The 10,520-nt window shown below is 43.2% G+C and overlaps 1 pseudogene; it reads right to left on the bottom strand.

Annotated features, from left to right (window-relative positions):
* Positions 1 to 2,027: 2,027 nt before the first annotated feature.
* The window catches only part of LOC127210115 (STAM-binding protein-like), a 29,375-nt pseudogene continuing 20,882 nt past the window's right edge, over positions 2,028 to 10,520 (bottom strand).

The raw sequence follows: 10,520 nt of genomic DNA, 5'->3' as shown, positions 1-10,520 counted from the left end.
CTTGCCATTAGGAATCCTTGAAGTTTGTAATTAACAAACAGGTGAAGGAGAAGGGCATTGAAAAATCCCTTCTAAGTACTCTTAGATTCCTCAAATGTCAATCAAACCTGCAAATGAAGGTCATTTCCACTCAAGAGCCTGTTTGATGTCACAATAATTCTCTCTTCTTTGTCTTCCAGAAAAGCTAATGAAATATAAATTTGCAGCAGCAGCAGCAGCAGCTTTGAAGAATTAAGTACACATCTTTTCATAGCATTTCACATTTCCCACACTTGCTAGCTTAATGTTAGCATTGATGACTTGTGGCTTAATTGTAGGATTGGAATACAAAGTGCTGACTTCCCCCAGATAATCCACGGAGCAGAAAATTGATTTTATGACAGAAAAGGGTTGACTGAAAAGATAAATCAGGGTATAAATAGTTGTTACCACAACTTCATTTTCAAAAAAAAAAAAAAAAAAAAAAACCAGCTTGAAAATATTGCTCCATCCCCATATTGTAGACCTCCATAGCCCTATTACATATCCAAGTTATATATAATGTAGTTATTTGTTTTCCTATGGTATTGAACTTATCAGAAAGAGGGATTTAAATGAAGGCGAAGAGGTAGCTGATTGGCAAAGCCAGGATTCAGAATGAAATTGGACTTCACTTCACCTGTTCTGCCAGATCAAATAATTGAAAACGGTTTTAAAACAACTTAATGATAAATTCTTGTTATTGATGAGGATGCCAGACTGTATGAGTCTGGGACTATCCTGTAAGCACACAGCTGATTGGTGGGAGAGCTGGGACCAGAAGCTTACAGCCTCCTCACTGATGCATTAATGCTTTGTTGCAGACATTTTGGCTTTTCTCTTTCCGTCTTTGTTCTTCAAAGTTAATTTACAAGGGACTGGAGATATGCTTCAATGGCTAGGAGCACTTGATACTCTTTAAAGGACGCAGGTTCAATTTCCAGCATCTACATGCTGTATCACAACCAGCTATAACTCCAGTTCCAGGGAATTTGACTCCCTTTTGTGGTCTCCTGGGGTACCAGGCTTGCATATGGTACACACACATGTGTGCACACAAAACACCCATGCATAGGAAATAAAATAAATAAATCCTTAAATGCTTATTTTACAAACTCACATAATCAACAAACATAGAAGAGATGCTCAGTCTCTTTAACCATCAGGGAAGTGCTAATCAAAACTGCAATGTGTCACCATCCCTCCCCAGTTAGATTTCTTATTACTGAAAAGACAAAAACAAAACAAAACAAAACAACAAGAATGACAAAACAATGCAGGTGAAGACGGAGGAGGCAGGCACTTTTGTATTCTGCAGATGTGAAGATAAATTACTGCAGGCAGTTTTTTTTTTCATTTGGAAACTTTTTCCCACAACATAACATTTTTATTGGTTCTCTGGGAATTTCACATCATGCATGCCAATCATACTCATTTCCCAGTCTCTCCATGTCCTCCTCCTTCCCCTGTGACTGCCCCCCCCCAAAGTAAAAATAAAAATAAAAAAATAGGAAAAAGCCAAGCCTTATTTGTGTTATTTATATACTCCTTGGAGCATGGTCAAACTCTCAGTGGCCTGTCCCTTCACTAGAACTGAGTCCTCCCTGTGTCCTCGCCAGAAGCCATCAGTTGTGGGGAGCCACAATTCACCATCTTTATAACACTTTTTAAGAGGTCTATTCAATAGCTCTCTAGGCTGTTACTTTTATTGGAGGGGTGGAAGGCTTGGGGAGGGGTTGTCATAGAAGCTTTTCATGTCCCTCTTTCTCAATTGTGCATCTGCAATCACCCATATGACTGAAAAAGCAGCTTCCTTGCTCTTCGCAGTCATTGGAACAAGGATCATGGGCCTCCACATGGTTTCTGGCAGCAGAACCGACCACGAACCTGGAAAAGGCCCTCAGAGACAGCCCAAACCATGGACATCACCATGGTCTCAGGAAGAAATACGGACCACTCAGAACAGTATGGCCTCTGACCACAGCATGCCCCACAGACACTACATGGCTTTAGGCTGCATCATAGCCCATGGATACCTGGCCTTCAGTGTTAACAGTGGCCATAAACATCAACACAAACTCCAGGCACAGTAGGACTTTAGACACAGACATGGCCCTTGGTGGCATCATAAACCCAGACATCACCATAGGCATCATGTGGCAGCCCAGGACACTCACATCAACATGGCTCCTGGTGGCAGCACAGCCTATGGATATCAATGTGGCTTCAGGCTGGAGTACAGACCATAGCTGCATGGCTCTCAGTGGTAACATAGGCCATAGACATCAACATGGCCCCCAGTAGGGCAGGCACTGCCTGACTGGCTCTACCACAGCCAGTATAACTAGATGTTTCTGAACAAACAAAAAATAGATTCATTATATGATCCAGCAACCAACCCTACTCCTGAGTATGCAGACAAAGAAAATGAGTGTAGCAAAGAGATGTTTGTAATAGCCAACATACTGAGTCAGGCTAGGTGGCCGCCAACAGAAGAATGGATAAAGAACATGTGAGACAAATGTGCGCACACACAGACACAGACAGACAGATAGACAGACACACAGACATAGACACAGACAGACAGATAGACAGACACACAGACACAGACACAGACAGACAGACACACAGACACAGACAGACAGATAGACAGACACACAGACACAGACACAGACACAGACAGACAGACAGACAGACACACAGACACAGACACAGACACAGACAGACAGACAGACAGAAACACACACACAGATACACACACACACACACACACACACACACACACACACACACACACACACACACGACAAAGCTTGTCCTCTACAGCAAAATAGATATGACTGAAGGACAGTATGTTAAGTGAAGTAAGCCAGTCTCAGCAGTTAGAACTACATGTTGGGTCTGCATGCATTGGGACTCTGTCTGCAGAGAGAATCCATTGCTCAACCTGGCCTTAATTGATACAGCATAGGATTTTCTTCACTTTCTATCTGCTGACTCTTTTTTAAAAATCTGTTTCTCAACCAGCTCAGGACTCAGCAGGAAAAAATACAGTTAGACACCCCACAGACCTAAACTTCTCAGAGTCAATGACAAGGGAGTTCTGGAATTTAAAAATAAATGTTTCTTGTGTGAGCAAAGTACTACCTGAAGAGTGAAGTCTCTGGCTCTGGCAGGAGGTCAGCCATTGCGAGTCTATCCTGGGTGCCAAACATGTCTGTTTATTCCCCAAGGTGCCTTTTCTGGTTTGTCTATACACGTGGCCCAGAAGGCCAGTGTTTAGGGTGGAAGCTCAGGCACAGACCTTTGCAGATCTGCAAGAATGCAAGAAAACACATTGCTGAGTGGGCAAACCTTTATTAGCAGGCAAGGGGTGGGGCCAAAACTTGGTTGAAGGGAAGAATCTGCCCCAAAGCTTTTGGATATTACGCAGAAGAACAATATGGCTGATTAAAAACTAATATGCTGCTCATTTTCATATGGATTAAAAAGTCCATGGAAGCAATCCCTTTAATCAACAGTGCCATGTCTAGGTAGGCAGTGGAAAGTAAATGTCCAATTTCTATTTGTGTGTGTGCACATTTGTGACCTATCAACTATACCCTGTTCTTTTGACTCTTGTAGCAAACTAGACAGAGTTTTCAGGCTAAAGAAGCAAAAGCAATCATTATTAAATACTGTCCTCCTAAAGGCTGAGCACGCACTTCCTTCCCCTGAGAGTTTCTGAGCTCTACCCAAGAGCAGTGAGCATTTTACTGCTCACATCAAGACACCAGGTTGACACCAGAAATGAAAACAGTAAAAGAGGCTCAACAAATAGGCGTTTTCTCTGTACTTATAACACATGCTTGTCCCATTTGCCTTTATGCAGACAGTATTGATGCAATCAGAGCTCACAGGACATGACTTCACCATCACACCAGTGGGAGGGGCTGCAGGTGGGCAGTTCATAGCTGATGCTTTGGACCCTGAGAAGGCTTCTTCCCCCTGAGGGCATGAAACAACAGAGAAGAAAGGAAGTGACAACTTTGTTGTAAAAGTTATCTATCTCTCCTTACAAAAATCATTTGAAGAAGAAAGTGACTTACTGCTATAGTTAACCTCTATTTAAAAGGAATGCAGGACTACTTACCCCTAGTGCATCTTGGCCAGTTTGGGTACCCCAGTGACATCAGAGGACCTCTGAAGGGAAGTGAGACATGAATGTGGATGGCTGGAAGGTGGCAGGAATCACTATTCTTTCCACCTGGTGCATCAGGATCCAGATCTGCAAGACATCAAGATTCCTCACATATGTATCTGTAAGGTCACTTGTTGGCAACAGGAATTTGGTCTCAAATATGCTTATGCAGCCCAGGATGACTTTGAACTTCTGATCCTCTTGCTTCCTCCTCCTGAGTGCTGGGATGGCAGGAAGGCACTACTCACTTGGCCATCCTGCTGCATACACACCTGATCTCATCTCATCTCAGAAGCTAATCAGGCTGGCCAGGCTTGTGCTTGGATGGGAGTATGCAGACCTTTTATGTTGTGGCCCCTTTCTACTTTAAAAAAAAAATGTTTCAGTTCTGCAAGCATCCTAGACTCAGCCATTCAGCATGAACCCTAGTTTTTTTTTTTTTTTTAAGATTTATTTATTTATTTATACAGTATTTGGCCTGCATGTGAGCAGAGGGCACCAGATCTCATTATAGATGGTTGTGAGCCACCATGTGGTTGCTGGGAATCGAACTCAGGACCTTTGGAAGAACAGTTAGTGTTCTTAACCTCTGAGCCATCTCTCCAGCCCAGACCCTAGTTTGTTTTTTATGCCAAGTTATTTTGCATTTCAGTGCCTTTACATGTGCTGTGCCCTCTCCTTTCCCTACTTGCCTCACTACATTAGCTCCAGTATTATCACTACATTTGGTCAAAGCCATCAGCCAGGCATTGGCATCTTCTCACTGCTGCACCGGAATGGCTGCAAAAGTGTGCATTTTCTCGAGTATCAGTCCTTTTCTATTCTACTAGACAGTGCACTCAAACATGGCATATTTGATTTTGTATTTTTAGTACCTGGCACCAAGCAAAATTGGATAAATGTGGGTTAGAAAGAATGGATGACTCTTTTGTAAGGAAGACGATTTTAGATTAGAACACCCGGTTTTGTAGTAGTCACATTACAAATGGGTTTTAGAGGGCAAAGACTAAGTCTCATTCATCTTTGTATTTCTTGTACTAACTCAGTGCTTGTAGTAACAATAAATAAACGTTTGTTGGATGGATGGATGAGTATGTGAGTAAACGGGTTGCTATAGTGATCCAGTGGCCCTTTTCTACTTTAAAAATGTTTCATTTCTGTATGCAACCTGGACTCCAGTTCTTTATGCCTTTCAGTGCCAGGGCCAACCTTCTACTCACGACCATATAAAACAGAAAAAAATCCAGGTACTACAGGTAATACCTGAGACCTAGAATAGAATGCTATCGCTTCAGTTTGCCAACAAGACGACAAGGGGCTGGTAGTCACAGCCCAAAGGACTATAAATGGAGAGCTGGCGTGAGGTGACCATAGGAAAATGTGCACCCGCCGGTGCCTGGTTCTTTTGTTTCTTTTCTTTTCTTTCTTTTCCCCCAGCTTTTAGGATCTTTATTTTCCTCCTGCCTCCCCCGCCCCCGCGCTCCCCCCTTTGCTCAGGTATCTTCAGAGCAGCCCAGGACCACTCAGTGGTGGCTCCAACCCACTCGGTGGCCTGTGACTGGCCCACAGCAGCTGGCTGGGTGCTCGAGTCTTCTGTAGGGAACTGCTAGGTGGCTATGGAGGGCACCTGCACACCCTCAGACCAGTCTGCCATCTCTGACTAAGGCATGGTGAACTCAGGAGCTGGCGCAGTCCATTTGCCCTGGAATTCCTCCTTGGTCATGGCTTTCTTAGCAGCAGCTTGCTCCTCCTTCCCAGTCTCCTCTGGGTCTTGGTAGAAGTAAAGATCAGGCATAACCTCCCATGGGTGCTCATGAGAGATAGTGCCAATCATGCAGAGTACTTCCCAGGCCAGCATCCACCACATCAGACCCACTGAGTGAGCTCCCTTGTTGTTGTGTGGGATAGCAATGTCCACATAGCCCGTTGCCCTGCCTTTCCCCCTTTCCCCTCTTTGTGAAGCCTATCTTGGTGATGTGTTCTACTTACACTTTCACCTGCTGGAAAGAGCAGCCAAGATGAACGATTCTTTTGGTGGTGGCTTTGACTGCCTTACCAGTCATAGAAGCACAAGCTGGTGATGTGTCTGTTTATATTCCATCACTGACAAACAGATCTTGGAAAACACACTTGTTCTATAAAGGCATCTGCTCTGCCATTAACCTAAGGTTGTCTGTGTCCCGTGTCGGGTCTGCTGCCCAGACAGTGCCATGAAGCAGGTGGCAGGTACCAGGTAGCTGGAGTTGGCTCAGTATTGGAAAGCTGCTGCTTTTGTTCAGTTTGGTTCTGACCTTGATGTTGTCACTCCACAGCTCTTAAGTCTCGGTGTGCATCTGACCCAGTTGTTAATGCAAGGACAATACTCTCCCATGACTCTTGAAGAACACGTGGCTGTTATCTATGTGGGGGTGAGGGGTTATCTTGATTAACTAGAGCCCAGCAAGATCACAAAGTTTGGGAATGCTTTCTTGTCTCATGTTACCAGCCAGCACCAGGCTCTCTTGAGTAATATCAAGGCTGATTGGGGAAATCTCAAAACAATCAGATGCAAAGCTGAAAGGGATTGTAACAAACTTTTTGGCTTGGTGTAAACCATAAAGTTCTGTGGATCCATGGTGAACACTGCTTTGCTTTTGTCATTTATTCTGGAAAATCAGCTCCATTTGTAAAGGATTACTCTTGTACTCCTGATGAACAGAAATTACATACATAAAAGTTCCATATTGTGTGCTAGTTTATGTGTGTGTGGGCTCAGGTATATACCATGGCTTGTGTGTAGAGGTCAGATGACAACCTGTAGGAACCAGTGGCCCCCTTCTGCTATGTGGGTTCTGGTACTATAACTCAAGTCATTGGGCTTGATGGCAAGTACCTTCACCTGCTGAGCCAGCGTGCCTATCTAGTGATGCTATTTAAAGCAGGACTTCATGTTGAGTCCATGAATTTGTTTTTGTAAGCCGGAACTCACATGAGTGACCCAGGCTGCTCCTGTGGCAATCTACCTGCCACAGCTGGCAAAGTGCTCTCTTCCATTCTACTTAACTCTTGGTACAGTCAGCTTGGGTAGATAATTCAAGGCTGACTCCCATGATCCTCTAAAGTACTTTGTGATAGATTACAAAGAGAAATCTGCTCTGGTAAAAAAAAAAAAAAAAAAAAAAAAAAAAGAGTGTGTGCACGCATGACCAAAAATTCAAAACCTCAGTGTTTTTGTTTACATCATGTGTAGAGGTTTTCCAGTAAGTGAAACCTAGTTAAATGCAACAAAACAATACAACAACAACAACAACAACAACAACAAACACCAAACCAAACCAAACAAAACAACCTCCAAAACAAAAAGCAAAACAAAACAAAACTCCAAGGAAGATACATATTTATCTCAGTTGTTCCCGTTTTGGAAATGTCTGTAAAACGTTCCTTGCCAGTCTCCTGGCCAGTGTCGGGTGTTAAGGTTCTATAATTGAGCTTCCTTCTAGGGATCTTTATCAGGCCCCACCAGGGTGCTCTGGGATTGCTGCACACACTGGGGCTGGGGGGTGCATGACAATCTAAGTGCTCACGTGCATCCGGAATGTGTGAGGACCTGTGAGGTTCAGAGTTCATTGTCCCATGAGTCCGACACCGCTGTCTCCTTAGCTGTTACTTTTTCTGTCCTTGTTTGTTTCACCGAGCAGTACATGACCCATCGTGCTCCCTTCACCATGTCAGCCTCAGGCTCTTTCTGCTTTCGTCAATACAGGCTCGCTAACACAAGGGACTTGGCATTGGCTTGGGGATTATCTTAGATCTTTTTTTTACTGAGTTAATACCCTTCTTACCACTCTCACAGAGCTGCCAGACTTTCTTTTTGTTTGTTGCATGACAAGGCAAAAATGGGACACTTTTTCCCTGCCAAATTCAGTAGGGATAATTGGATATGAAGATAGGCCACTTTTACTTAATATTCGGTCAGATAAGAAGGTATATGGTTCATCCTGTGTTGGGTTTGCACCTCTTGTTCACTGATGGTGATAACATGGGGATGGTATTAAGGGGTGGGGGCGACATCAGCAGTGCTCCTAGTCTTGAGGCAGAGTGGGAGTGCTAATAGTTTAAACATAGTCTCAGCTAAAGTATAAAGGACCCCACCCTCAAGTAAATGGATTCTTAGTGCCAAAGTAAGCAGGAGGCTTGCCTGTTATGGAGCTGGAAGAGACTGCTACAGAACTAAAGGCAACCATCTGTCCCCTAGGGAAAGCCTGTCTCCCCTAGGGAAAGTCTGTCTCCGAGTGACCCAGAAGAAGGCATTGCTTCACTGGTAAACATCCCATGTTCATCAAACTCTTTCACAGGAAACTTCAGTTATTACCGAACCATCATGAAAAATCCAAAGCCATGACTGCCAAAAGTAATGGATATAAACATGTTTTTGTTTTGATCCCAAGTGTGAGATGTGAAACAGACTTGTGTAAGGATGTGCGGTGTTTTTCTGCTGAAAACAGACTGGTGAGAGAACAGGTGATATTTGTCCACTAGAAAAGCAACCACCTCTTGCGGGGCCATGGTCTTCGCCAACTGATAAACATTCTAGTATGGACTCTAAGAGGATATATCTCCTTTCTGATTCCATACTAGAATGTTTATCTGTACACACACACACACACACACACACACACACACACACACACACACACACACACGCCCAGAACAAGAGGTGGGGCTTTTAGGTCTTGGCTGCTCATGACTCCACTTTGATATATTCCTAGAGAGAACTGCTCCAGAGAATGCTTTGAGGTTCCAGGTTCTGGCTGCTGCTCCGAGTTTTGGTGGTTGAAGTTTGCAGTAACCTGTGCTGAATTGCTGGTTTGCTGTTTGACGGGTCTGCTGGAATCCTGCCAACTACTCCAGTGGAATCACTTCAAGGAACCGAGTCTAAAACGGTCTACTTCTCCTGTTCTCATTAATCTCTTTTCTCTCCTCTCTAGGGTAGATGGGTTGGAAGGAAGGTGTAAGCATCAAAGAACCCCAAATAATGTAGGCTTGAAAAAGTTCAAAGCCTATAGCCAAACCTCTCACAAGCAGAGACTATAGAAAAAGGCATTTGGAAGTTGGGGAGGGAGCAACCAATGGTAGGACTGAGTTATGCCCCTTAAATGGATTCTATCATATCATCTTCTTAGCATCTTTGTGGGATAAAGATGATTTATAGACCCCATCTGATGGCTGGAGCCACCACAGCCCAGAGGAAATCAGTGTTTGTCCAATGTCAGAACATGCAGTGTGTGTGCAGTGGTGAAGTTTGAACTACTGCTGCCTTCTGTATCACATCTCAGTTACTCTTATTTGATGCTTGTGGTTAGGAATATTTTTAATTTAAAAATGTCGAAATATTAATATATTATTAGTAATTATTATTAGTGTATGTATATGTATTAACATTCCAAATTATATATGTATATATGTGTATAAAATCTTGGTGGTGTACTGAACTTATACATGAGATTCATTTTGTCTTATAGAGACCTCATACCCATAGGCGAGAGGCAAGCATCCACTATGGTTTTAGTGTGTCTGAAGTTTGACAGTGACCCCTGGTTACCTGGGGTCATATTCTACACTTCCTTCTTGTGGCATTGTGTCTGTGCTGGGAGAGTTTCAGACTTTGGAGTATGTCAGATCTGGACTTTTTAATGATACTTACCATGTGTACCTGAAAATGACTCTAGCACAGTAGAAGGTTGTGTCAGCTATAAGACAAGTGATTTTGGACTTTTGAAATATTGAGCATACATGGGTTTTGTCTCTTAATTTTCCTAAACAACTTCATTATAATAAAAATATGCAGGTCAATGTGGTGATTCTCCTGCAGGCTTTATAGCAGGCAAGGAAAAAACGATCAGGGCGAGGTAACAAAGAAACTCTGCTCAGCCTGATCTTACTGAAACCAATGCTGGACCAAGGCTTCTAGAGTCTTTAGCCATAATTACAGACAGGAAATTTTTGGAAAACGTATTCAGATAACTAGCAAAAATGTCCTATACAATAAAAGATCTCAGGAGGAATCTCAATACCCGATCTCAAGCTGTACTATAGAGCAACAGTAATTAAAACATCATGGTACTGGCACAGCAACAGGCTGGTTTATCAATGGAATTGAATCGAAGACCCAAAAATGAATACACACACATATGGGCACTTGATTTTTGACAAAGAAGCCAGATCTATTCAATGGGAAAAGGACAGCTTATTCAACAAATGGTGCTGGTCTAACTAGATGTCTACATATAGAAAAATACAATTGGACCCATATTTGTCACCATGCACAAAACTCAAGTCCAAG

This window comes from Acomys russatus, chromosome 27 (assembly GCF_903995435.1).
Source record: "Acomys russatus chromosome 27, mAcoRus1.1, whole genome shotgun sequence".
NCBI lineage: Eukaryota > Metazoa > Chordata > Mammalia > Rodentia > Muridae > Acomys > Acomys russatus.
The sequence above is the reverse complement of the archived record's forward strand: the minus strand, read 5'-3'. Positions and strand labels throughout refer to the sequence as shown.